Source organism: Lissotriton helveticus, chromosome 3_1 (genome assembly GCF_964261635.1).
Source record: "Lissotriton helveticus chromosome 3_1, aLisHel1.1, whole genome shotgun sequence".
In the NCBI taxonomy this organism is placed as follows: Eukaryota; Metazoa; Chordata; class Amphibia; order Caudata; family Salamandridae; genus Lissotriton; species Lissotriton helveticus.
In genome coordinates this window covers 1,675,073,688-1,675,099,426 of record NC_136061.1, presented here as the reverse complement: position 1 = coordinate 1,675,099,426, position 25,739 = coordinate 1,675,073,688, and the positions used below count along the sequence as shown (strand labels likewise).

The 25,739-nt window shown below is 42.4% G+C and overlaps 1 pseudogene; it reads right to left on the bottom strand.

The window, feature by feature from the left end:
• The window catches only part of LOC144825089 (histamine N-methyltransferase A-like), a 340,611-nt pseudogene that overhangs the window by 224,888 nt on the left and 89,984 nt on the right, over nt 1–25,739 (bottom strand).

Genomic DNA, 25,739 nt, shown 5'->3' with positions numbered 1-25,739 from the left:
TATTGGAAGAGATTCTATGCTTAGGTTATTTAGGCAAACATGGTTTATTCCAAAATTCAGATCGATTGCAGAATCTTTTTGTCAGAGATGCTTGATTTGCCAACAGATCAACCCAAACAGAAAAACAGTTGTGAGCATGGGAAGCATAGGACGGGAGGGTGGTCCTTTTACTAGATTGCAAATGGATTTCATTGACATGCCACCCCACAACAAGTTGAGATATGTACTAGTGATAGTCTGTTTGTTTTCAAGATGGGTGGAAGTGTTCCCAGCACGTCACAATGATTCAGTTACTGTTGCAAAATTGCTTTTAAGGGAGATCATACCTAGGTACGGTTTTCCAGTGACTGTTGAAACTGATCGTGGAACACATTTTGAAAACAGACTGTTACAAATGATTTGTGAAGCACTGAACATAAAGCAAAAGCTGTATTGTGCCTACAGACCAGAAGCATCAGGTGTTGTTGAGCAAGTAAATGGTACAATCAAGAATAGGATAGCTAAAATGTGTCTAGCTACAGGGGTAAAGTGGACTGATGCACTTCCACTTGTTTTGATGTCTTTGAGAAGTACTCCAGATAAAAAGATAGGACTAAGCCCTCATGATATTGTCATGGGAAGAGTCATGAGACAAGCTTTTGTACCAGTTGGAAAGTTGATGAGCATTAATGATAGCGTCATTTTGGAATACTGCAGGAACCTTTCTGACGTCGTAACTTCTGTGTTCCATCAGGTGGGAACTGAAGTGATAACGAGAGAGAAGGAACAAGCTCATGATCTGTTACCAGGAGACTGGGTGAGGACAAAAGTTCACCGAAGAAGAAACTGCCTTGTACCCAGGTGGCAAAAGGCAAGGCAAGTGATACTTATCACAACAAATGCAGTAAAGTGTAAAGGTTTGAAAAGGTGGATTCATGCAAGTCACACCATTTGTGTACCTCCACCTGAAAACCCTGACGATGGTGACACTACAGATGATTCAGACTGAAGAAGACCTGAAAGAAATCCAGATCTTGAAGATCGACAGGAAAGTCGACATCTGGACAATTCAAATGCAAATGAGGCATTGAATAAAGATACTGAAGAAATCGTGATACTAGACTCTGAAGATGATGAAGTTGTCCTAGAAAAAGAAGCAGAAAAAGAGTCTGAACAAGAAGAGAATCAAGTTCAGGACGGTATTGAAAAGCAGATTGGAAGTTCTGGAAGAAGGAATGAAGATTCTGAAACTGGGAAGTTGAAGGTAATTGAAGAAGAAGAAGAAGACGAATTACCAAGTACCAGCTATAAGGATGATGTTCCTAACAGAGTGAAGCTGCCGAGTAAAGAAGTACCTGAATCTAGAATACAAATTTCAGATACTGCGACAGAAGAAGAAAGTGATGATGAATCCCAACTGAGAAGCTTAAGGAAAAGAGCTAGGAGAGCAGAATGTAATCAGACTGAGCCAAAGAAGAAATTATCGAGAAAAGGAGATAATTGGCCTAATGAAAACGAATGTCTAAAATTCAAATTAGTAAACAGATCAAAAGAGCAAATTAATGAAATATCAAGTCAAAAAGGAGATCTAGATATGAAAATTCAGGCAGGAAGGAAGATTGAAGTGATAAGTAAAAGAGCAAAAAGAATTGTAAAGCCAAACCAAAAGTACAAGTCCCCTGAGTGGACGTGTATAATCATCCCACCTGTGGTGGAGGTGAATAGCAGTAGTCAGGAAGATTTGGATGATACAAGTGACAATGATTAATTTTGTTTCCACATTTGGTTAAAATTTGTATTTGGCATAAGGCTGAAGAAACTGTGTTAGGTGACACAAGGTCGAAGAAATTGTGTTAGCTGGATTAAAACACATTGATGTAAGACGTAAGGTCGAAGAAAAGCTGTTAGAAAGTAGGATTTTCTTAAAAAAAAAAAAATTTTAAAACAGGAGGGTGTATATATTTTATATTTAGTGATTATTAAATTTTTGTTTTTGTTTTTTCTGAGAGGCTCGTGTTCTAAAGTAAAAGATGCCTTATACTAATACTAATTCAAGATGTTCGATACTTAAGAAATGCTGTAAAATGTCTTCTATTTGTGTGATTTTATTAATTTTGGTCTGGTTAATTTTAGCTGTCATTTTCCCTTTTGGAGTTGACAAAGACGTACAAAGCTAACATGACAAGCAAAGTTGCATTTAAACAAGATGATCATGTTGTAGTTGGTAAAAATAAACCAGAGATCCATCAAGATAGATCTGTTGGTGATTTTTCTAGTAATACCTTTTCAAGACTTCTTTCTGAATATGTTAGAGTGATGGAAGTTAAGGATTGTTACATTTGTGTGAAACTACCTACTTCTGTTTCTGAGGGGGTGACGTACAATATGCTTCCCCTTACTCATGGCATTACTTGTAGTGTGATAGCTAGTCTGCTTTATCAGACAGGTCGTCTAGAGTATTATTACTCGAACTATGATGAAATGTTTGCAAATTTAAAAGTTGATAAAAGCCTGAATGAACATAAACATGTTAAGCAGATGAAGGAATTTTTCATTGTAACTAATGAACTTACTTAGGAGTATGCTTTTAGAAACAATTTAACATGTAAACCGAGAACTGAAGAGAAATCTTTCTTAAACCTAGTTGAAGAAAGAAGAGCAATTTATAAAAGAAATGAAATGCTGAAAAAAACCAAATCTAAGTTTTGGCAAATCGAAAATGAAAAACTAAATGGTATAATAGAGAATGTTGCAATTCACATAGATAAACCTGTTAGTGGGAAATTTTGTATTAGAAGAGACAATACGCTTTTTGATAATTACTTTGTGGGTCCAAGCCAGTCAGAGGAAACTTATCAAATCTTGGGTGGATGGGGATTTAAAGGTGGCAAAGATCCAATTTTCCCTGGAATTTATTTTGTATGTGGGGACAAAGCATATTATAATCTCCCAGACCACTGGTATGGGACATGCTATGTTGGTTTAGTTTTTCCAAAGATCTTTCATGTAGACAGAAATGTAGAAGGTTCATTTGAAATTAACAATCATCTGAATAGATACAAAAGAGAACGTTTTTCAGAAATTTTGGGTGATATTTTTGGTGCAGTAATACCTTTGGTGGGTATAACCCTGAATACAGTCAAAATCAGAAAATTGTCTACAATTGTTGATAGACTATCTACTGATAGTGCCAGTGGATTTCAGCTAGTGGATACTGAGCTTATTGCCATGAGATCTATGGTAATGCAGAACCGTCTTGAATTAGACATTCTGCTAGCAAAAGAAGGAGGAGTCTGTGGAATTTTACATGTCCAACATTGCTGTACCTATATCCCAGACAAAAGTCAGAGCATTGAGATGTACATTAAAAACATAACTGAGTTGCATGCTGAAATTGTACCTATAGAAGATGAAGATGATTTTTCAGAACGTCTGAGCAAAAGATTTGCAGCAATCAAAACCTGGTTTCAAAACATTGGTAGTTCAATTTTAGGCAAAATACTGACACCTTTATTAGTCATAATATTTGTGATACTTTTGTTAAAAATCAGTTGCATGTTACACAAGAGAAAGAGATATCTGAGGGAAAAGAAGAGAATATATAAACTCAGAAAGGAACAGGAAAGAGAAATAGAATTAGAAGAGTTTCGTAGAACCCAATATGAGAGTAGCAGACAAACAGCTGAGTCAAGACTGTAGAAATACTAACACTGTGATTATCCAAATATGTTCAAGGGTTTTTAAAATTTTGCTGAAAATGTTTGGGTGTAGTTTGGTGATTTTGAAATCACCAGATGAGGGAGTTGATGGAGTGAGGTGCAGAACAAGATTTTGTTCAAACTCGCAAAGTTAAACTTCCATAATAAATAATCATATTAATGAGTTTGTGAATGAAAAGTACTAATCAACCTAGTTTAAAATGCATTACACGACACAAGGGACTAATTGAATGTGCTCTATGTTGCAAATGCAAGTACGTTGAAAAATAATAAACTAACCTTGTCTATTGTCTTTGTCAGAATTAAATGCGGCTGTTTTAACTAATGGCATGTGCTTATTTATGTGCTTATGTTACGTCTTTTTGTCTTCATGTGGCATAAGTTCGTGGAGAAACCTGCGGCCTAAATGAAGAAGGTTAATGTAAAATGCTGCTTTTTGTGCTTTCAGCTAGGTAACATAAATTAATGGGATATTAATTAGCAAAGGGGGTGGGTAACAGAAGGGTCTCAATTCTTTAATTAATCGATGTCTTGTGTTTCTTTGAATACTAGTTCTCCATGAGAGAGGCCTAAGGCTTAAGGCCTAGCGTTTTGAAAATGGGTGTTTGAAATCCTGTTGTGAAGAGCCGAGCACAGAGAAATACTTCAGAAAAATAAATGAAATTGACTGTGCAAGATGAGCTCTGAAAGTGACAAAATCAAGGACAGGATGCGGCAGACCTGCCAAGCTAAGGAAGCAATGGACTGTTACAAATAATGTTGCATTTCCGAGGAAGCTAATGGTTGCGTGAGGAAAAGGACAATGGCGTTTTAGAAAAGCTCAACTTTGGATTGAAAAAGGTGATGATCTCACATGGACTGACATCTGTCAGCCAATTGGAACTCTGGATGGCAGGAAAAAGTATACTTTTCGTGGAGATTAGCTAGTTAGAAAGGTATAAAAACCTAGCCCCAAAACAGGAGGGCGCTGCTCGCTTCCCAATTCCTGAAGGGCGTGACGTGCTGACAGACATTTGGCGCACGTAAGGATAGTAGGCCTTAATGACTTTTGCTTTTACATGAAGCGAGTTTTAGACAGGGAAAATAGAACATAGGGGTTGGAAAACTGTTTAATTTACTTTAATTCATGCTGAATGATTTGCTCATAATTGTCAGTCTAATATGTCCTTTCCTCAATAAAATGCTGCTAATTTGCTAATAAATAAAGATTCTTATTTGAAAATGCTCTTTCTTTGAATAATAAAGCGAATGAATTCGATTTTGAAACGACAAGCTGGTCTTGTTTATTCATGGTCTAGTTACCATCAGTTGATCCATTTACCTTAGTGACTTATTTAAATGATTATTGTTTTAAAACCATGGTTAGGGATGATAAACTGCAGTTGTATAGAAATGTGTAAATAGTTTTATAAATAGTTCTGATTAATTAGGTCACATGATTCAGCTGCCCAAAATTTGTCTCTGTAGTTTATGGGCCTTGTGAGTGATATATGATTAATGGCGAGTATTATGGTGTTGGGTAGCGTTGTTGAGACAGATTTTCCATAGGGGCGCTGCATCAGACACATTGACCAAAATAATTACATGCTCCTGATACCATAATGTTTTTAAAAATCCAAAATAGAATTTGATGATCGTGGTCCACAAAAACGGTGTGCCGAAGTGTGACATTTATAATGTGAAGCAGAAATATAAAGGCATCTCTATCAAGAGAAATCAGGACCTAATTCTAACTTTTGGGGCATACTCCTGTAAACAAATATGAGAACACTTCTGAACTTTGGCCCTTAATTGCTAAGAAATCAGGGGCCTTATGTTCATACAATGCATTTAATAAAATTGTTTGCAATTTGTGCACTGAAATTTACTGAATGCACTTCTTTTTGCGAACTGATAAAATTCAGAATCAAAGGGGATTGCAATGTGACCTACTTTAATAATATGCATAAGGTTTGTTGTAAATTGTGACCCACTATGAATCGTTACCGTCAAAGGGATCGTGGCCGGCTGGAGTCAGCAGACCACCATGTCTGTGATTGATTTTATGGTTTAAATCTCTTTATTGGTTTTATAAAACAAGAAAGAAAAGCAATACAATATCATCAATCTATTAGCCATACCATAATTAGAATTACCCAATCAACCCTAAAACTCCCCCTACCCCAGGACCAATCAGCATTTGAAATCAAAGAAAGTGCGATCTGATAGGCTAATGTGGAAAATGACAGGGACTCTCTCAGAGAGGGGTCTCGGTTAATCAAAGAAGGTGTACATATTTGGGACAGGAGAGTTAGAAAAACTCCAATGTCAGTAATGTCAGGAACAGGAGCCATAACTCGGGGAAAGAGGTTCCCTGATTGAATAGGAAAAGGGGCAGTCACTCCATCCCATGTGTGTGCCAAAAATGATGTAATCATCCTTGATCTGTTAGGATCTGCTCACACCCAATTGTGTCAGTATAATCTGCAGGGCTGCACCCAGTGCATCTCCAATCTATCTGCCCCTGCGAGATTTGAGTGGGAAGGTTAGTGGATTGGGTGGACCCAGAATGATATTAGTCAGGGAATCCAGGAAGTTGTGTGTTGAAATGTGTATCAATGTCATCAAGCACTTGCGTCCAGTAGGATGTGATGTGAGTGTTGGGCAATCCCATAGTAAACACAGTAACATGCCTAAAGAGCCACAATTGCACAAACAATCTGGTTTTCGAGATGGATTACCTTTCTGCAACTGGGTAGGTTCTGAGAGACCAATATGTGGCGATCTTAGTAGCTGTTTCAATACTAGCTATATGAAGAGCCAATTGATCTACAACCAAACCTGGAGTGAAATTCGGGTTACCCACAACTGGTGTCAGGGAAGAGGGGAATGAGGTAAGTCCACCCTGCTCAGCCACTTTGTAGCAGGCATCCAAGTAGGATCTAGTGTTAGGGGAAAGATAAAGGCTCCTAGGTTGGGCAGATTTGTGAAGGAAGGGAATTTTCTGCAGTGGCTGTCCCGCCACCCCTTTGTCCATGAAAAGCCAATGCTTTTCAGATTAGTCGTGGGACCACTCCAGAAAAACCCTAAGCTGGCCTGCCGGTTAATAACGGTAGAGATACGGAACTACCAAACCTTCCTCCATCTGGGTTCTATAACTTAAGTCTCTGCAGATGTGGGGTCCCCGATCTGCCCATAAAAAGCGATTAAGCTCCTGTTGAAGGGTCTGTAATACTCCCGGAGGGGGTTCCACCGGGAGCATCTGGAAGAGAAATAATATCTTTGGTAGAATCATCATCTTTAGGGCTGCAATGCGGCCAAGCAAAGAAAGACAGTAAGGTCCCAGCGATATAATTTTGATTTAACTTAGTGAAGTACGTTCTGATAGTTGAGCATCGCTGTTGTCTGGGTCTTAGCTGTGAGTTGAAGACACTGATATGGGATAGATGTTGTTCCCCATTGTGTAGGATATTTGTGTTGCAGGGTTTCCTGTGTGGGATGATGAAGTGATAGATTAAGAAAGTGAGATTTGTGCACATTTACTTTAAAGCCTGCAGCCAGGCTGAATGTCTCCAGTTCATGTTCATTAAGGAAGGAAGGTAATGAAATGGAAGGATCCTCTAATGTCGCTATAACATCATCTGAGTAGAGGCTGATAGCATGCTTGTCTCCCCCAAAGAAGATTCTCTATATCATAGGATGAGGCCGGATTCTCTGAGCCATTACGGGTGAGAGCTGGCACCACTGTTGCGTGCCGCTTCTAATCGGAAACACAGCGGAGGAGTGCCCGTTCACCCGGAACACTGCAGTTGGCTGACTATAGCTGCTGAGGATCCATCTACGCAATTGGTCTTCAAGGTCAAAATGTTTGAGAGTGGCTGCAATGTCCGGCCAATGAACTCTATCAAATGTTTATTTTGCATCTATTGCTAACAACATCCATTCCGGATTTGAGCGCTGGACTTTGTCAATGAGATGGAGTACTCGTTTCATATTATCACTACATTGGCAATGGGTACAAAACCTTCTTGGTCTGGATCTTTGAGGCCAGGCATCAAGGGGCTCAAACAGGCTGCAAGGATGTCATTGAAGTTTAAGATCTACATTTAAAAAGATATTGGTCCATATGATGCACAATAACATCTGTCCTTACCTGGCTTTGGAATAAGGACAGTGTTATGTTAAAAAGTTTTCCTATAGCGCAAATCACCACTAGTCTCTAAGCGCTTCCACAGAAAAGGTACGTAAATTGCTGCCTCCTGAATCACTATGCCCTTGGCTCAGATGAGGGTGTAGGTGTAATTTTTTTAAACAGATAGTTCTTCAAGTTCTTCCTGAAATACAGTAATTGTGAGTCTTCCTTCAGGCTAGCTGGTAACTCGTTCCAGATTTGCGGGACAAGTACGGACAGGGCTCTGCCCCCTTTTGATTTTAGCTTAAATCTGGGTTGAAACAAGTTGGAGACTTTACTCGAGCGCAAGGCTCTGCCTGGAATGTGTTTCCTCAGACGTTGTTTGATGTATTCTGGGGCATTACCAAAAATGGCTTTATGGGCCACGCAGAGGCATTTGAACTGCACTCTGAAACCAACAGGCAGCCAATGCAACTTCCGGAACAAAGGGGTTGCATGCGAATTCCTAGGTAGTGAATAAATCAATCTGGCTGCGTCGTTCTGAACAACCTGCAGTTTCCTCAAAAGCTTCTGCGGAAGGCCTAGGTACAGGGCATTTCCATAGTCCAGCCGCAAGATAACTGTGGCTGACACTATGGATTGTAGTGTGGAGGCCGATAGAATGGGTACCAGCTTCCGGAGTTGCCTGAGAACCCCAGTGCAGGACCCAACCACTGCCGAGACTTGGGGCGCCATGGAAAGGTCTGCATCAATCTTCAGCCCCAGGCTTTTGACCACCTTTCCGGGAGTGGGTGTAGTCCCTAATTCTGAGGGCCAAAACAAATCGCACCAGGGGTTTACTTGATTGGTCAGGACCAGTACCTCGGTTTTTTTGGCGATCACCTTCAGGAGGTTGTTGGTCATCCAGTTTACCGTGAATCTAAGCAGATTCCTTACCGATTCCTGCGCTTCCCTTGAGTCCTCAAGCTGAACCAGTAGCTGGGTATCGTCGGCATAGTTGAAGATTTGGCAGTTCCTGTGCGTTAATTCCTCCATAAGTGGTTGCAGGTAGATGTTGAACAGCAGGGGGGAAAGTGCGGACCCCTGAGGTACCCCGCAGGCCACAGCATTTACCTCCGAGAGCTGGTCTCCCAACTGCACTCTCTGGGTCCGACCCGTAAGAAAAGATTCAAGCCATTTAAACGCCTGCCCTGTTATTCCCAGCTTCCCGATACGGTCCAGCAAGATGGAGTGGCTGACCGTATCAAACGCCACTGACAAGTCCAAAAGAATCAGGGCACAAGGCTGTTTATTATCTGCCCTGACTCTCAGCTTGTCAGCAACTGTGGCCATTACCAGCTCAGTGCTCTGTTGCAGCCGAAAGCCCGCCAGCCTTGGGTGGAGTAGGCCGTGCTCTTCCAGATAACCGGCCAGCGTATTCAGGACATGTTTTTCCAGGATCTTACCCAGAAATGGCAGTTGGGAGATGGGCCTGTAGTTCTTTAATACCTTAGTATCAGATCCTGCTTTTTTCAGGAGTGGAGTGACCCTAGCTTCCTTTCAAATTTGACGGGAGATAGCCCACTTCTAATGACTCATTTAATAGGCTCAGCAGCTGACTTTGAATGCCGGGCAAGGCCATTTGGAAAATTCTCGGGGGCATGGATCCATGCTAGATCCTAATTTTATTTGGCATGCAATGGCCGCCAGGCTCTCTTCATCTAAACCTGGGATACTGTTCGGCAACCCTGTCGGCTCCTGACAAGCAGGGCCAGATGGTAAAAGAGGATCCACTGGGGTCTCCCTAATATCCCTAATGATATCTTTCACTTTCTGGAGAAAAAACTTCTGAAAGGTTTCGCAGTCCGGTTGGTCAGTTGCAGGAATTTTCCCCTCCAGCTGCGTTAGCTCCCTGAGGATTGCGAAAGTCTTCTTTGTTCATTCACAGCCCCTTTGATTATATCCTCATAAAAGGTTGCCTTCCTTGCCAGGATGTCCGCCTTATATTTTGATAGAAGTGTTTTATAGGCTTCTGACTCAGCTGGACTGTAGCTGAGTCTCCACCTTCTCTCCGCCTTGCGAAGAACTTGTTTCTTTTCCCTGAGCGAGGTGTCAAACCACGGTGCTCCTTTTCCTTTGACTCTTGTCTTCTCCAACCGCTCAGGGGCTAACATGTCCAGAGCAGCGGGGATCCAGGCCATGAGGGCTGTGGTGTCAGAGTCCAAGCTTCTCCCGCTCCTCTCAGGCGGTGAAATAGAGAGAAGCGTAGAGATTAGAGCGTCTGCCTCCACCTTCCTCCATGGTCGAACCTTTCTCCGCAATGGATTGGACGTTACTGGTGGGAGGTTCTCTGGGACCCAACACTTGATCAGAGAATGGTCTGACCATATACAAGGACTAACCTCGTTTATTTCTGTCTGGGATATGGAGGACCAGATTAAGTCCAGCGTATGGCCCTTCACATGTGTGGGTCCCACTACTAATTGCCGTAGGTTAAGCGAGGAGAGGTTGCTGTCAAACTCCGCCTCTATCGGGTCTCTGGGTTACTTATCCCAGTGATAGTTGAAATCCCCTACCACCATGAGGGATTTATATCTGGAGCCCAGATCCGTTAGTAACTCCAAGAAGGCTTCATTAAAGTCTGGCGAGCGCTGTGGTGGGCGGTACACTACTATCAGCAGAATACAGGAGGATTTTAATGAGATTTTTATCCCCAGAAGCTCCGCACTATCGCAATTTTCAGCTACGAACTGTGTCACCCTGAGGTTTTTTTAAAAAAGGAAAGCGACCCCCCCCTCTACTCTCATTAGGGCGATTATACCACTGAGCCTCATATTCAGGTGGCAATGGCGCCAGTATGTCGGGAGGAGAGGAGGCCCCTAGCCAGGTCTCCGTGAGGGCAAGAATGTCAATCTCGCCATCCTCCAGGAGAGAAAATACTTCCAGATGGTGCTTTTGCAGTGAACGTGTGTTTAACGTCACTATTTTTATCCCTTGAATCCTGTGAGGGTGTGACAGGATTTTGGGACGTCTAGATTCGCCCTCTCCCTGCAACAGACCCTCCTCCCGAAGTGTAGCTAGTATCATCAGATCTAAACTTTCATTACCAGATCTTAGAGCCCGGAGGGTCTCCATGGAGTAAGTATGAGATTGTCGAGGGGTGTTGGCCCCTGGGCCCGTCCTGGCGCGGACGGGCGCAGACGGGCTTCCCTCTGGCGCGGCTCCGGCGCGACAGCGGCGCGCCCGCTCCGCGCGCTGTGCGCTTGCATTCTAGTTCTTTAAGTAGCGTGTGGCAAGGGATCCTTAAAGACACTAGAGCGCTAACCCAGAAGTCGTCTTGGGAGCGTCTCTAATCCCCTGAGCCCCCACTCAAGATGGCAGTCGGGAGTGAAGCGGCGCGAGTCTCACCCAAGTGGTGAGTGGTGTGGGTCAAAATTTTAATGTGTGGGCAAAGCGTTTGTCGAGGGAGCAATGGGCAAACAATAAAAGTATTAGGCTAGCACCAATTTCAAAATTACAGCAACACAACAAATTCAATTAAAAAGGAGTCTAATACTCCAACAATGTTTAAGATGCAGGCAGCAATTCAAAGCGGCAGCGTGACAAACCAATTTGTTGTCCGCGCGCAGCAAACTAGTCCCCTAAATAGCGTTTGCCAAGGGATCCTTAAAGACACTAGAGCGCTAACCCAGAAGTTGTCTTGGGAGCGTCTCTAATCCCCTGAGCCCTCACTCAACATGGTGGTCGAGAGTGAAGCGGCGCAAGTCTCACCCAAGTGGTGAGTGGTGTGGGTCAAAATTTGAATGTGTGGGCAATGCGATTGTCGAGGGAGCAATGGGCAAGCAAAAGTATTAGGCTAGCACCAATTTCAAAATTACAGCAACACAACAAATTCGATTAAAAAGGAGTCTAATACTCCAACAATGTTTAAGATGCAGGCAGCAATTCAAAGCGGCAGCGTGACAAACCAATTCCAAAACCAATTCGTTGGATGCTGTCAACCTTAAAGGGGTAATTGAGGAAAGATCTCCTATCACATTAAATATTCTGGTGGGAAGGAAAGCGAAAAATGAGCACAATGTCTTATAAAAGAGGGCAGAGAGGCCATCTGAGCCTAGAGATTTAAGTGGTTTTTGGCGGGCTATAATTGAGATGACCTCCTCAAGTAAGAGACAATGGTAATGATCAGCTGTTTGTTCCCCTGTTAATTTTGGGGAGTGGGTCTTGGGGCATCTGTGGACAGGCTTTATAGAAATCTCAGAAGGTCTTCACAATATGCGGGTCATCTTTCCATTCCTGAACCCCAGTGTCGAACTCTGTCTGGACCCACATCCTCTGGCATCCACATCTATTGCACGCAATATAATACATGTTGCAAAGAATGAACATTGCATATTTCGCTCTATTTGATACTTGCCAGATGGGAATGGGCAACTTTGAGCTGTCGCCATAGCCAGGGAGCATCCATATATTTGCAAATGCATTCCAGTTCCAAAACCTGGTGGGACAGGTATTCCCGTTTGTCCTTGCGTATCCTATTGTTTGCAGCAAAAATCACAATCAGTTGCCTGCTAACAACAGCCTTTATACTTTCCCATAGTGTAGTAATAGCAATGTTGGGGGTGCCATTAATATCTAACAAGCCCTCTATCGCTTATGTGATTTGCTTTACAACTTCAGGGCATTGCAATAGGATTTCTCAAAGTCACCAGGTTTAGGAGGGTGGCCTGGTTGGGGATAAGGTCAGGGTAATAGTTACTACAACATGTTCCGTTAAAGAACATGATTCAATCTCAGAGGCCAAGCCTATGGAAGTGACCTCAGGTGAGCAAAAAAAAAGTCTAAGCTAGCATATGTTATGTGTGCATGGGAATAAAATGTGTAGTCCAGATTGTACGTCCCATTTGTCCATGACACTGGGCTGACATTTCTAGCGCAGTGTCACAAACTAAATTCAGGTCCCCTACCAGTATAACCAGCTGATCTGGGGTATTCACCACCTCTGTCACTGCTCATCGGAAAAGAGTTCCTGTCTTTCATTAGGGGCATAAATGGTGCCGACCAATCAATCAGGGGTTTGTAGAACGCACTACTCACCCGTGAGGGTCTCAGGGCACTGGGGGGGAGCAGCTCCCAATCAGTTGAAGAGCCAGATCTTTAGGTCCTTCCTAAACTTGTGCAGGGGCATCTGATATTCAGAGGGAGGTTGTCCCAGGTCTTGGCTGTGAAGTACGAGAAAGCTCTCCCATCTGCTCTGTTTCTGCGGAGGACCTCTGTTGTCGGCGGAATCGAGATTCCTCTTGGGTACGTGGAAGCAAACTCTCTCTTTAAGGTATTTGGGTCCGATGTTGTTGAAGGATTTGTAGGTGTGGGTGAGGAGTTTGAAGGTGACCCTCTTGTCAATGGGGAGCCAGGGGAGGTCTTGTAGGTGTTGGGTTATGTGTGACGCGGTGTCCCAAATACGAGATTTGCGGCGGCGTTCTGTAAGGTTTGGAGCTTGTGTAGAAAGGTTCTGTCGATTCCGGCGTATAGGGCTTTGCCGCAGTCGAGTCTGCTAGTTATGAACACATGGGTAAGGGTACTTCTGCAGTTGGGCAGTTGGGGGGGGATCCATTTGAAGGTCTTGTGGAGGATGCACAGGCAATTAAAGCTGGTGGAAGCAACGGCGTTGATCTGGCAGTTCATGGAGAGGGAGGAGTTGAGGATGATGCTGAGGTTTTGAGCGTGGTCAGTAGGGGTGGGTGGGTTCCTGAGGGTGTTGTCCCAGGCAGAGGTGCAGGGTCCGAGGATGAGAACCTCTGCCTTCTCTGAGTTGAGCTTTAGACAGCTGTCTTTCATCCAGGCTGTGACATTCTTCATTCCTTCATGGAAGCAGAGTCTGGTGTCTTTGGGATACTTCATGAGTGGGAGGAAGAGCTGGGTGTCATCGGCGTAGGATACTATGCTGAGCCCATGCTGTCTGACGATGGCGGCGAGGGGGGACATGTAGATGTTGAAGAGCGTGGGGCTGAGCGATGATCCTTGGGGCACTCCGCAGTTGATATCGGTGAGTTCGGAGAGGAAGGGAGGGAGCCTGATCCTCTGGGTTCTGCCAGAGAGAAAAGATTGGATCCAGTCGAGGGCGACTCCTTGTATCTCTGTGTTGTGGAGTCTGGCTTTGAGCCTGCGGTGGGAAACGGTGTTGAAGGCTGCAGAGAGGTCTAGAAGGATGAGGGCCACAGTGCCTAAGGTGAAAGCACAAGAGCCCACTATCACTGTATAAGCTAGCAATCTACCTTTAATTTTGGCCTGTTTGGGACCTACCTTCCTTTAAAAGGAGTTGAGGAAAAGCTTTGGATTGGACTCTGTGAGTACCACTGGTAAGAAGGTGCATTTCATGAAGAAGAGAAATATGAGCCCCAGAATGCTCCAAGTATGAAGGGATAGACTGCATTTTAGTGGGATTATTTTGACTCTTAATATTGAGGGTGAGAATCATCAGATCACCTGTCATCTGCTCAAGGGGGGTTGTGAGCTACAGAGGTACCTCTGTGGGGTGCTTTAAGCAACATGTCTGAAGCACAGAGTGTCGTGAGAGAGCCCATAGCTGGGTCCCAACAAAACAAAGGAGTAAACAACCCAATGGGTAAACAAAGACGCAGTTGTAGAAACATTGTGAACAGTGTCAATGTCCAGGACTCAACACGCTATGGAATTTAAAAAAACGGGTGTACAGTGGCCAGTACTCCTTTTCCCCGCCCCCACCCTGGCCAGTCGTCAAGAGTGCAGAGAAAGAAAGAAGAGGAAAAGAGGACCAGAGAAGGAAAGAAAGGACGTGGTCTGCTTTGTGTCGCCGCCAAGTCGGATGAATATCCAGTGATTGTAACCAGGAGTGCCTGACTCTCTTAAGACATAGTCTCTGGTTCTCCATCTGTAGGTTCTACGGTTTCCTTGATCATGCTGGCCATTGCAAGACTGCTCCGGGAAGACATTTTTTATGTCCAATAGTTGACATGCCTCTTCAAGTGAGCAAAGCTAATGAAGTTTCCGATTGAGTCAGAAGACTAGTCTAAAGGGGAGTCTCCAGGAATATGATATGCCGGTTGATTAGGTGGATAGTGACAGGAAGGGAGGCCCTAAAGGTCTTTATGAAGAATCAGATTATATCCTTGGAACTGTATTAGGTGTTCATCTCGAGCCATTCGGAGGATAGGTTCTTTCCGCAGGAACTCATGCATACATATAAAGATGTCAGCTGGGGGTATCGGAACTGAACTTTTAGAGCTCACTCGATGGGTGCAATCTAATTTGATTTCAGTGTCTGGAGCTGCTTCAAGAATCAAGCAAAAAAGTTCAGTCAACAATTAGGTGATGTCTGACCCCTCCATACCCGATGGGATGCCCCTAATAAGGATGTCATTATGACGCAACGTATTCTCCAAATCATCCACATGGGCTTGCAGGTCTAATTGTTGGTTTTGAAGGTGAAGGACTTCCTGCTGAAGTTGATCAATTTCCTTGTTTCGGCTCGATTCGTCATCTGTGAGTGTCGAGACTGTCTCCAAGGCTGTCTATGTCTTGACAAACCTCCTTGAGATAAAAAGAGAGCTCTATTTTATGGTCTGGAGATCCTTTTGCAGGGAAGCAAACAGGGCTTCAAAAACGGAGATGGCGATTGAAGCATCAGGTCTTCCAGAATCTAGCGTCTCATCTGTGCACAAGGTGAAAATGAGGTAGTGGACACTTATCTAAGGTTGAGGAAGGTCAAAGGCTCCACATGGCAGCAGACGGGATGTAGCTTGTGCGGCTGCTGATCATAAAGTCTGTCAAGTGTGATGCTGTTGTGAGAGATGGAGCTAATTCTAAGTTCAGGGACTCAAAGGGGCTACCCTCTAGCGCCAGCCAGAACCAGCGGTTGTGACAGCTCCTCCAGAGCAGGCCACACTCTCCCTCATGTCAGCCCAGTGGGGTGCCAGGTAAGTAGAGTACATAAGACAACTAACAGCCAAACACTTCAGGGCCCTCCACCCTAAGGCCCTCCTGGGTCCTCACCGTCGTCCACCCTGGGGGAGGGGGGGGGGGCACCAGCACAGCAGAGACTCAGCACCATAAAGATGTCCTTTTCCTTTTTCAGTTTGCTATGTAGTGGCAAACCTTTTTTGCTATTTGGTAACGAGTTACTAATTGCAATTTGGGGTTTGAACATACCCAAAAGCTATTTAGCGGTTGCAAAGGTTCAGATCAGATTTTGTGATTGAGAGCCTTTTTAACAACCAAACAGCATTGAACAAAAGGTCCAGGAGATTTAATTTTGTTAGAGCACCTCATAATACCCCATATCAATTGATGGGTCACTTGATGACAATCTATTAGGACTCCTTGAAATTAGAGACCAAGTTTTGTTTCATCAACAATATTGATCTTTTAGCTTGCTGTTTTATTGTCAAGGGGGAGGTGCAGTAATTCACAGTCTCACTTTTGATATTTTTGCTAAAAATCCTGAAGAGTGGGATGACCATTGCTTCCCATAATTAGAGTAACTAAGCCCGCATCAACAGTCCTCAACCTCCTAGTAACAAAAGTGGATTGTATCTGGTCACAATAGGGCCTGTTTAACAGCACCAATTAGATCATCTCCTTTCTTGTTATAGGTAACACAATGTACACCAAGTGGGTCACTGCAGGCAAGTAAACTTTATGGAGGGACGCGTCACCATCTATGTAATGTTCTGGCGCAGGTGTACTGATTTCATGGACCTCAACAGAGAATTTTACTAGGATGATAGGATACTGCTATGGACTAAATATTCACTGATATGTTTATATGTGAACATTGAGAGTAATACAACAGACTTATACCAGAACTACTGCCTTGGTTTGATGGTATTGTAGTGACATGACACTTTAGAGCTGTGAGGATTGTGACGTATCATATGGTATGGTTATGCAACTTTACCATGTAGTAGACTCATGAAACAATGTTGGGTCCACGCAGGCTCATTTTTAAAACCTGTAGCCCAACCCTGGGTAGCTGTGGCTTTGAGAAGCAAGGCTTAAACAAAGGAATTAGTTTAAAGTATTAGGAAGCACCAAACAACGAAATAAGAAAGTCACAAAACACAAAAGAAATCTGACACTAACTTACAAAGATAGGTATATTTGTATAAAGTTGGAGACAGCAAGACGAGCAATATTCACTAGAGGATTCTGGAGATATAGATTTTTTAGGAAAACATACATTTCAGATTTTCAGTAGGGGTGGGCGATAATTTCCACTCCGCCGGTGGCATTGGCTTTGTTTTGGCAACTCTACAATACGCATGTAACATGGCATTCAAGCCAAATTCCACAAACCACCTTGTGGCAGAGTTTTTTACTTGCATACTGCTCACCTATGGTAAGTTGGCGAGCGTGAGCAAGATTTGGCAATTTTTGTTTGCTAAAAGGGCACCTGGCCCAAGTTCCCCAAAGCGGGCAATCACGACCGTTCGCGGTTAGAAAGATGCTGCTTGAGTGAAAAAATCGACTAGGGTAGCAGCAAAACGAACACGAGAAGCAGCACACTCTGGTGCTCAATGTAATGCCATTCACCCTGATTTTTCAACTCAGGACAAGCTCCCAGCTCTAAAAATCAGTGCGAGCAGTGCGACATGCTAATTCTGCCCATTATCGGAACTCTTCAGAATATTATGGATTTTTCATGTAACTAGGTGGAATTCCATGGAACAAAACACTGAGAATTCCACCTACCCTTACTTTTTAGTCCAAAGGTCAAACACGATGTGGTAACCATAAAGTTTGTAAACTTTTGAAAAGATTGAGTGAGTTGTGTTTGGCTACTTCAGTCCAGACTGGAAAACCAATTCCAACAGGAAGACGGTCAGGAGTATTAGGACAAGTACCTGATCACCAAAGCAGTCCCTAGTACACGCTTTACATCAAGACCACCATAGACTTCAATTAAGTGGTCCTGATGCTGGGGATGCAGAATGCTTAGAATGCTGACAGAAACTCTTATTGCTGTGTGGTTGACAGGGGTCTTCCTGGGGTTATTTCTCAGTCCACAGGTAATGTGGAGTGACTTTGGCCACAAGAGTCGGAGTCCCTTGAAGCCCACTTCAAACCAGTAGAAGTCCAGTAACATCTGGGTTGCTGATCTTCGATCAAAGTGGGTCTTGCTCTATGCTTTAGTGAGGGCTAGAGCCTGTCTTTGGCAAACATGGGTGTAATGTTTGAGTTTGGAGTGGGGATTTTCTTGGCTGCAGGTCACTGATCAGCTGCAATTCCTTGCAATTGCCTACTGACTTCAGCTCTTGTGGCCCTGGTGCTGCACTGACTGACCCTTGGAGTCTCAACTTTGTTCTAGCACTAAGGAGTAACTTTTCCTTGGGCCAGGCACCAAAGGCACAGTGCTCTCTTCAGTAGCCCAAGGACCAGCAGGTTAAGTGCATTGGAAGGTTCATCCTCTTTTGCCTGGTACAGAAGTAGGCAAAGCAGTCCTTCTTTGGTACTCGCTCCAATCCAGATGTGGTCTAAGGTTCAGGGTGCCAAGGGTGCCATATTTATGCCCAAACAGTGCCCTAGGATATGCTATGGTCACTAGTCAATGGGCTACTTGGATCCCTTTCACCCTATAATGACCTCCGGTTCTGTGTAGCATTTAGCAATCCCACAGTGCACTATTATTCCCATTTCCAGTATGTCCGAACCCTTCCTTCAATGTTAGGAGCTTGGTAGCCCATCCTAAAAGTGTGCCTGCCTGTGGGCTACACTCCCTCAGAAGAACTGGCTTGGCAACTGGTTCTCCCACTATATTTCTGCCACCAACCCATCAACCTGAACAAAGAGCCAACACTACACAAGTGTGATCACCATTTGACCACCAAAGGCATTTTACTGCTTTGAAGCTTGCGTTTTGGGCCAAAATATTTATTTTTCCTGAGCCTGGGAGTTGTTCGTAAGACTCCCTAGGAGGACAGAAGACTGTCTGTTGGCCACCAACTGCAAAAGGCCCCAGATAAACTGGACAAAAGAGTAGCAACTCTTTAAAAGTTGCCTTTTCTTAAAAGTCATATTAAGTTCGACCTGGGCATCAAGACTTGTTTAATGCCATGATTACCTTGATACCTTGAAGTACCCACTTTAGTAAACTCATTCCGAAGTTAACAAGACTGAGATGTCAGTCTGTAACATTGTATTAGCCAATGGAGCTACTAATCTTCCCACAGTAAAACTGACAATTTTGAAGTTTTACTGTTAAGATATGTTAAAGTTTGTCCTGCTTACAACTATACAGCTCCCTGTGTATGGGATCCATAGGCCTTCCTTAGGGCAGACACATGTATTGTTAAGGGCTTTGCCAATGGTTTGAATGACAATCGAAATAGCATTAAAACTGCTCTTTCAGGCTGTAGTGGCAGGCTAGGAGCCGTTTTCTACTTTGTCACATGCAAAGGGACACAATCAGTACTGTAGCCCTGCATAGACCCTCTAACTTTCATTTACTGGGTCACCTTGGATCGATATATTAGAATCCTATCAGTAAGTCCGATTATGCAATTTCAGGGGGTCCAATTCAACATACATTTTGTAAGGGGCTAGAACGCTCGCATTGAGGTTGGGTTAGCTGGCCTCAGTACACTCTAAGAGTTGAAAACCCAACAGCTAGTAGTCCAAACGGGGGCAAAGAGTGTGGGCAGGTGGACCCGGGAAAACGCCTAATTCCTCGCAGGAGCAAACACAGAAAGCTTTGCTGCCACACAGCTTTTCTTAGAGTTTTCCTCCATTCTTAAGCACTTCACAATGTTTTCTTTTACACTTTGATGCCCAGAGAATTCCAGATCTTTCACTGGTGTATTAACTACACTATTAACTACAATTACTAGGTGGAGAGTAGGGCCCTGCTTTGAATCTTGGTTCACTATTTGATTAAAGAGGCCATCATGGAACCTCTAAGCATACTGGATATTTTAGTCCTTCTATTGGAGGAATGTGTTAGCTACAAGGGAACTCAGACTTGAATATCTTTTTTAAGATACTCCTTAGACTTATGCTGAGGGACAGTGGTATTGTTGTTAGAACAAACGGTGCCAATCAGGAGAGTAGCACAAGTATCAATATTTGAAATATATTGATCTCGGTGCTGCAGGGTAAGGATAACAACTAATCAGGATAACCACTAATCTCCCCAAAGTCAGTGGTCAGGGCCACTTAAATAGTCAGTAGAGAAAATCCCCAGCACACAATAGTGTTATAATAAAATTATCAAAGAGTGGGCAGTGTAAGCACGAATTTAACGCAGAGAAATGAGTTCTTGTTCTTTTTCCTTTTATTTCTCGGTTCTTCTAACAGCCAACATATGTTTCCTTCTACTCGGAGAGACACAAGGGGAGAAGTCAGCAGACCCGTGACTACGTGTAATGAGTCCTACGACATTTCAGAACTCATTTGTAGATTTATAGAACTACGATAGCGGACTTCTATGAAAACAAACCCCCACAGTGGGTTGGAATTATCACCACGGAAAACGAATAGAAAGCCTTGATAAAGTCGCAGGACGATTTCCCATGTTAGTGACGAAACACGTGATGGCTGTTAGAATACCCGAGGAATAAAAGAAAAAAGAACAAGAACTCATTTCTCTGTGTTAAATTTGTGCTCACGCTGCACACTTTTTGATAATTCTATTTTAACACTATTGTGTGCTCTTTTCTCTTCCACTCCTTAGACTTGATAGTTCAATGACCTAGCACATATTTATGATATTATGTACATATTTGAATTGATGAGTGCAGTGTAAAAGGAGGAGGAGTATTTTATATATAGAAAGTCTTTTACAAATTATTAACTGACTTTTTGGTAGTAAATTAATGTGGGTGGACAGCTTCATACTTTTTTGGTAGCATGACAGCAAAGTCAACTATAATAGCTATCAAAAGACACATGGATGATGGACAGAATGCAGTCAAGAGATCTGGGCTAAATCCATTGTTCATTTGCTCATTATGCAGCCCCAGTTTCGACCCAGCCATATGCAAATTAGTCTTGGCCCTGAGCCTCATGGGAACAGTACAGCCCAAACTGCCAAGTCAGGTCCTCCCTGTCAGGAACCAAGCATCCTGTGACCGGTTTCGGGGCATCACACCTCATCAGCCAGGCTAGCTTGAATCCAGTGGCACAGTAAGCCCGGTACAGGGTCAAGACTGATTTGCATATGGCTGAGTTCAAACTGGAATTGCATGGGGAGCAAAAGAATTATGGATATGTACTGGGGTGAATGTATTACATTGTTCTGCATTCTGTCCATTAATTGATCTTTTTGCAATTATTTTAGCTATGCCAGTTTTTTCACTATTTTACCTAACTTTTTTTTCGCTCACTGTTACTAACACTTTTGTAAATTTTCAAGAGGTACGATGGAGTCACTAAACACCCCCTGATAACTATCAGAAAGATCTACAGACCACTTTCTGTGCTGAAGGAGACATATTTTAATGATTTGTTGGAAACAATATTTCCCCATACCTGGCCCCGTTATTTCTGGCAATAGCTGAAACAGCAGCGATTCCACTGCCCTTTCCGGCCGCTTCGCAACCCAGGCCAACCTTTTACATTGCCAAGAAATGGGTTGAAAGCATGAACTTTAGAATAGTACAATCCATATTGTATAATGTTTTGTAACATGCGAAATCATGAACATAGATTTAGTTTACATTTATATGGCTAAACAAAAGTTCACCAATTGCTTGTGTCACTGAGGAAAGGCAAATATGCATATACAGGTCAGCGAATATTTGCATTACTATCATCTAGCATTGACAGTACATTAGACTAAATGTTATGACAGTCACACCACACACCTTATTCAAGTGATGTCTTGTCAAAGCCAAAAGAACAAGCAACGATTTAGGAAAAAGAAATACATTGAAATGATTAAAATGTACAAACCTGTTCCACTCCCTATACCTAAGACATTGATTGAAGACTTCCCTTGTCCAGTCCTGAAAGTAAAAAAATAGATACAACATGTTATTGCTGTAAATCAATTAAATGATGTACTTATGCTTTATCAAAAATGTGTAGTAGTATAGAAGAAGACATATATTTAATGTTATCAACTGAGAACCATTGTTTCTCTAATCATTCATAGCTGAATTATTACAGAAGTATAGTTTAATTCTTTTTAATTTAGTTTTCACAATAATTCTATTTATTGTACAAAGGTTAATACTCACATAAACAATTTATATTCAGATTTAGGTTTACAATTGGCAATATTCATACAAAGACACTGTCGCACCCCACAGTACCAAATCAACAAATACAAATGAATTCTAAAAAAAGATCACTGTGGTAGATATATCCTCCGAACCACATGTAGTCTCAGATACACAGTCCAAACAGGTTTCTTCTTCTTTGTTCCAAAATCTTATGGACATGATAATGAAATATCACTGTGACTGCTGTTAGAGAGGAGTAACCGTTGATGTTTATATGATAGCCAGTGGAAATGTATTTATCATGTGTTTTATTAAATTTAAAAAATGAATTCTGTCTGTTTCATTTTTTTAATTTAATAAAACACATGATATTCACTTATCATACTACATGAAACATTGTTTTGTATATATATATATATATATATATATATATATATATATATATATATATATATATACACACAATTTGAAAGTTCTCCCTCAAGAACAAAGTCGCTAAAAATCTCGGTGATCGGGAATACCCGGGTACGTGCACACATTATGTGATTTGGAAAGGAAGACACGATTGAAGGAGTGAGTTTTCAGTAATATTGGAAAAACAATCCCACCTCTTTCTTCCTCCTTGAATGTTTCTCTGTGGTATAGGAACACTTTTGGAGCTCTGGTGGGGATATTGAAAAAAGGGAGTGTTTGACAGATTTTTGTGTTTTTCGGAAAAATAAATAGTCATCAGGGACAACTGAGGAGGAAGAACACCTGCCCAGCTAATCTCAAAAGCAGGAGGTGCCAGTAGGAGAGGAAGCCACTGATGATAAAGAGCCACCAGCCATGAAGCAATGTGCTGCTTGGGTTTTTTTTGCAATCCCTTTGAGTGAGATCAAGACTACTGCAAAAAAAGTAAAACGTTCTTTATGCATGACAATACTTTAGAGAATAACACACCCACTCACGGTCTCACTTAGACAGGCATACACCTACTCAAGACCCATTTAGATACTCATGCACCTATTCACTGACCAACTCAGAGACCCATACATCCACTCATGGACTCAGTCAGAAAGTCATACACCCATTCAAGAGACTCATACACCCAGTCACAGACTCACTTAAAGAGTCATGAACCCACTCATGGACCTCCTCAGACAGCTACACACCAATTCAAAATCCACTTAGATACTCATGCACCCATTCATAGATCCAGTCAGAGACTTATGCACCTACACACGGACTCACTTACAGAGCTATTAACACACTCAAAGACTTACACACCCACTCTCAGATTCACTGACATTCATGTAGACATTCATGCAGCTACACATACATCCACTCAGTGATGCACACACTCACAGACGCACTCAAAGACTGATGCACCCAGTTAGAGATCTACTTAGACGTTCTTGCAACCACACAACAGAGTCACTCAGAGACTCATGTACTTAGTCAAAGAGCAACTCAAACTGATGCACCCACTTGCACACACAGTTAGTTGGCTACAAAACTATTTATACATTTATTATAAAATATATACATGTAAATTCTGAGTTATAAATCTAAAATGTGTTCTTGTCATTTACATTTTTATTTTTGTTTTGTGGAGTCACAACTCGGACAAAAATAAAACATATTTGAAATCAATATTTGTCATTGTTGAGCAATTGGGTGGCTCTGACGAGAGCCTTTGTATTCATTGTGAGTATGTTGCAGTTACACATAGGAATGGAAGGACAGTTTCACATTGCTGAGAAACACCCGGTTGTCTCATCTGTAAAGTGAACTCCCACACTTCTATAGATTTCATGCATGTCAAAGCACAGAATGTTCTTATAGATAGAGCCCATGCTATGGTATCTGAGCATTGCGGAAGCAGCTTTATTAACATGTTTCCTGGCTTTGTCCATCTGTGGACAGAATTAATTTGACCACTTCCATTTTTGTATTTAGCAAATGTTGGAGTACAGCAAGACAGTGTAAGTCAGAAGTGTTATTAATTGGCCAAAGGCCTCTTTCAATGCAATTCCCAAACCCAACCCAGTAAGAGTGCCTGGGCCATCGCCAACACAGTGCACTATTAACAGGTCTGGATGCTGGTAATGTGAAATACTCTCAACCAAAGGCAGCAATTGATTAATTCACTCTGGCCCAACCATTTAATTTTCACATTAGGCAAACCCAAGTCTCTATCATTCCACAATTTCTCGCATATTCTCTCTCCCATAAAGCACAGCTGTGACCCACAATCCATTTTCTTTGAAAGTGTAGTAGCACACAGGAGAAGGCTGCAGCTGAATGTGAAAATTGGTAGAATGAATAACAGTTAAAGTGGTGAAGTGCAGTTGGTTTTTCAAAAAGTTGTATTTGATTATGTACTGTAAAAAGTTTAAAAGTTTAAAATGGAGTGTGTTTAATTGGAAACGCGAATAGGATTGTATTTGGTGCATTTCAATGTTTCGCAAGTTATGTTACTGTGGATACGTTTATGTTTAACAGCACTCAACCACACATTGGAAGCTGGTATGCTGTGGTTGAAAAGTGTATGGACTTTTGACTTTCTATTACAGCATAGTGTTTCAAAACAGGTTGCTATGGAAACTGTAGCATACCAGTGTGGGGGAAGGTTTCAAAAAATGTTGTAGATTGTTTTTTAAAAGTGAAGTACTTTAGAGATAACATATTTACAAGCGAAACAGTGCTTATATTCAAGAAGGGACTACAAAAATTGAGAGGTATGTAAATATTATATAGATTTTAATGTGTGTGTGTGTGTATACATATACATATATTCACTTGCAGTATGGGGTCATCTGGCGGTAAACCTACTTGGTTACTGCTTTCGAAGCCCCGTGGAGTGGGGGCTCCACGGGGCTTCGAAAGCAGTAACCAAGTAGGTTTACCGCCAGATGACCGCATACTGCAAGTGACGGACATTTGCCGTCTTGGTAGTTAAGAAGCCCATGAAGCGACAATCATCGCTTCGAGTGTTTTTTTCCGGAACGAGAAAAAGACACACTCTTTTACGCTAGATCACAATTTTGTGGTCTTCAAATTGCGCGAGGGTCGGGCGCACCTTAGCGTGTGCGTACCACCCCGTGCAATCTCCACGGTCCTGACGAAAACCATAGAATTTTTACGATGGTTGAAACATGTAGACCTTATTTTCTTTCTTTGTAAATATGCACTTAGCACACTTCGCTATTTTTAAAAAACATTACACGTTTTGAGACACCGAAGCCTCCCTAATTAGGCACAGGTGCCACACTGGTTTTATAGGGGTTCAGGCACTCAGGAATAAAGTCTTGAAGTGAGTAGTACTGGCCCTTTTTAATACACTTGTTCACGGTAATTTTAAGCACATATAAAAAAGAAACAATAACCCGCTCCACTGTAGTCAGGTGTCGCAGCACACCCTATGGGCATTCGGCCTATGGGGTGGGACCCCGATGATGAAGCATGTCACCAACTAGGTTGGTGAGTGAGGGGTCTTCTCAAAGGACATGCATTGTCCGGTAACGGGTTGGGGCACATTGTGCTAACCTAGGCCTTCAGAAATAAGTAGAGAATTTTCTGCTTTCTTTTCCTACAGGGGGTACTCCTCCTTTGTTATTAATATCAATCCCGGGGACCAGGAGTTCCCACCTCACATAGCCTGTGTAACTTCCCTAACTCTCCCCTTTGTTATAAACACGATCCTTGTAAGTATTCATGTTCTGTGAATTTTGCTGACATTTCTAATTCAGACATCATGTTATTAACAGC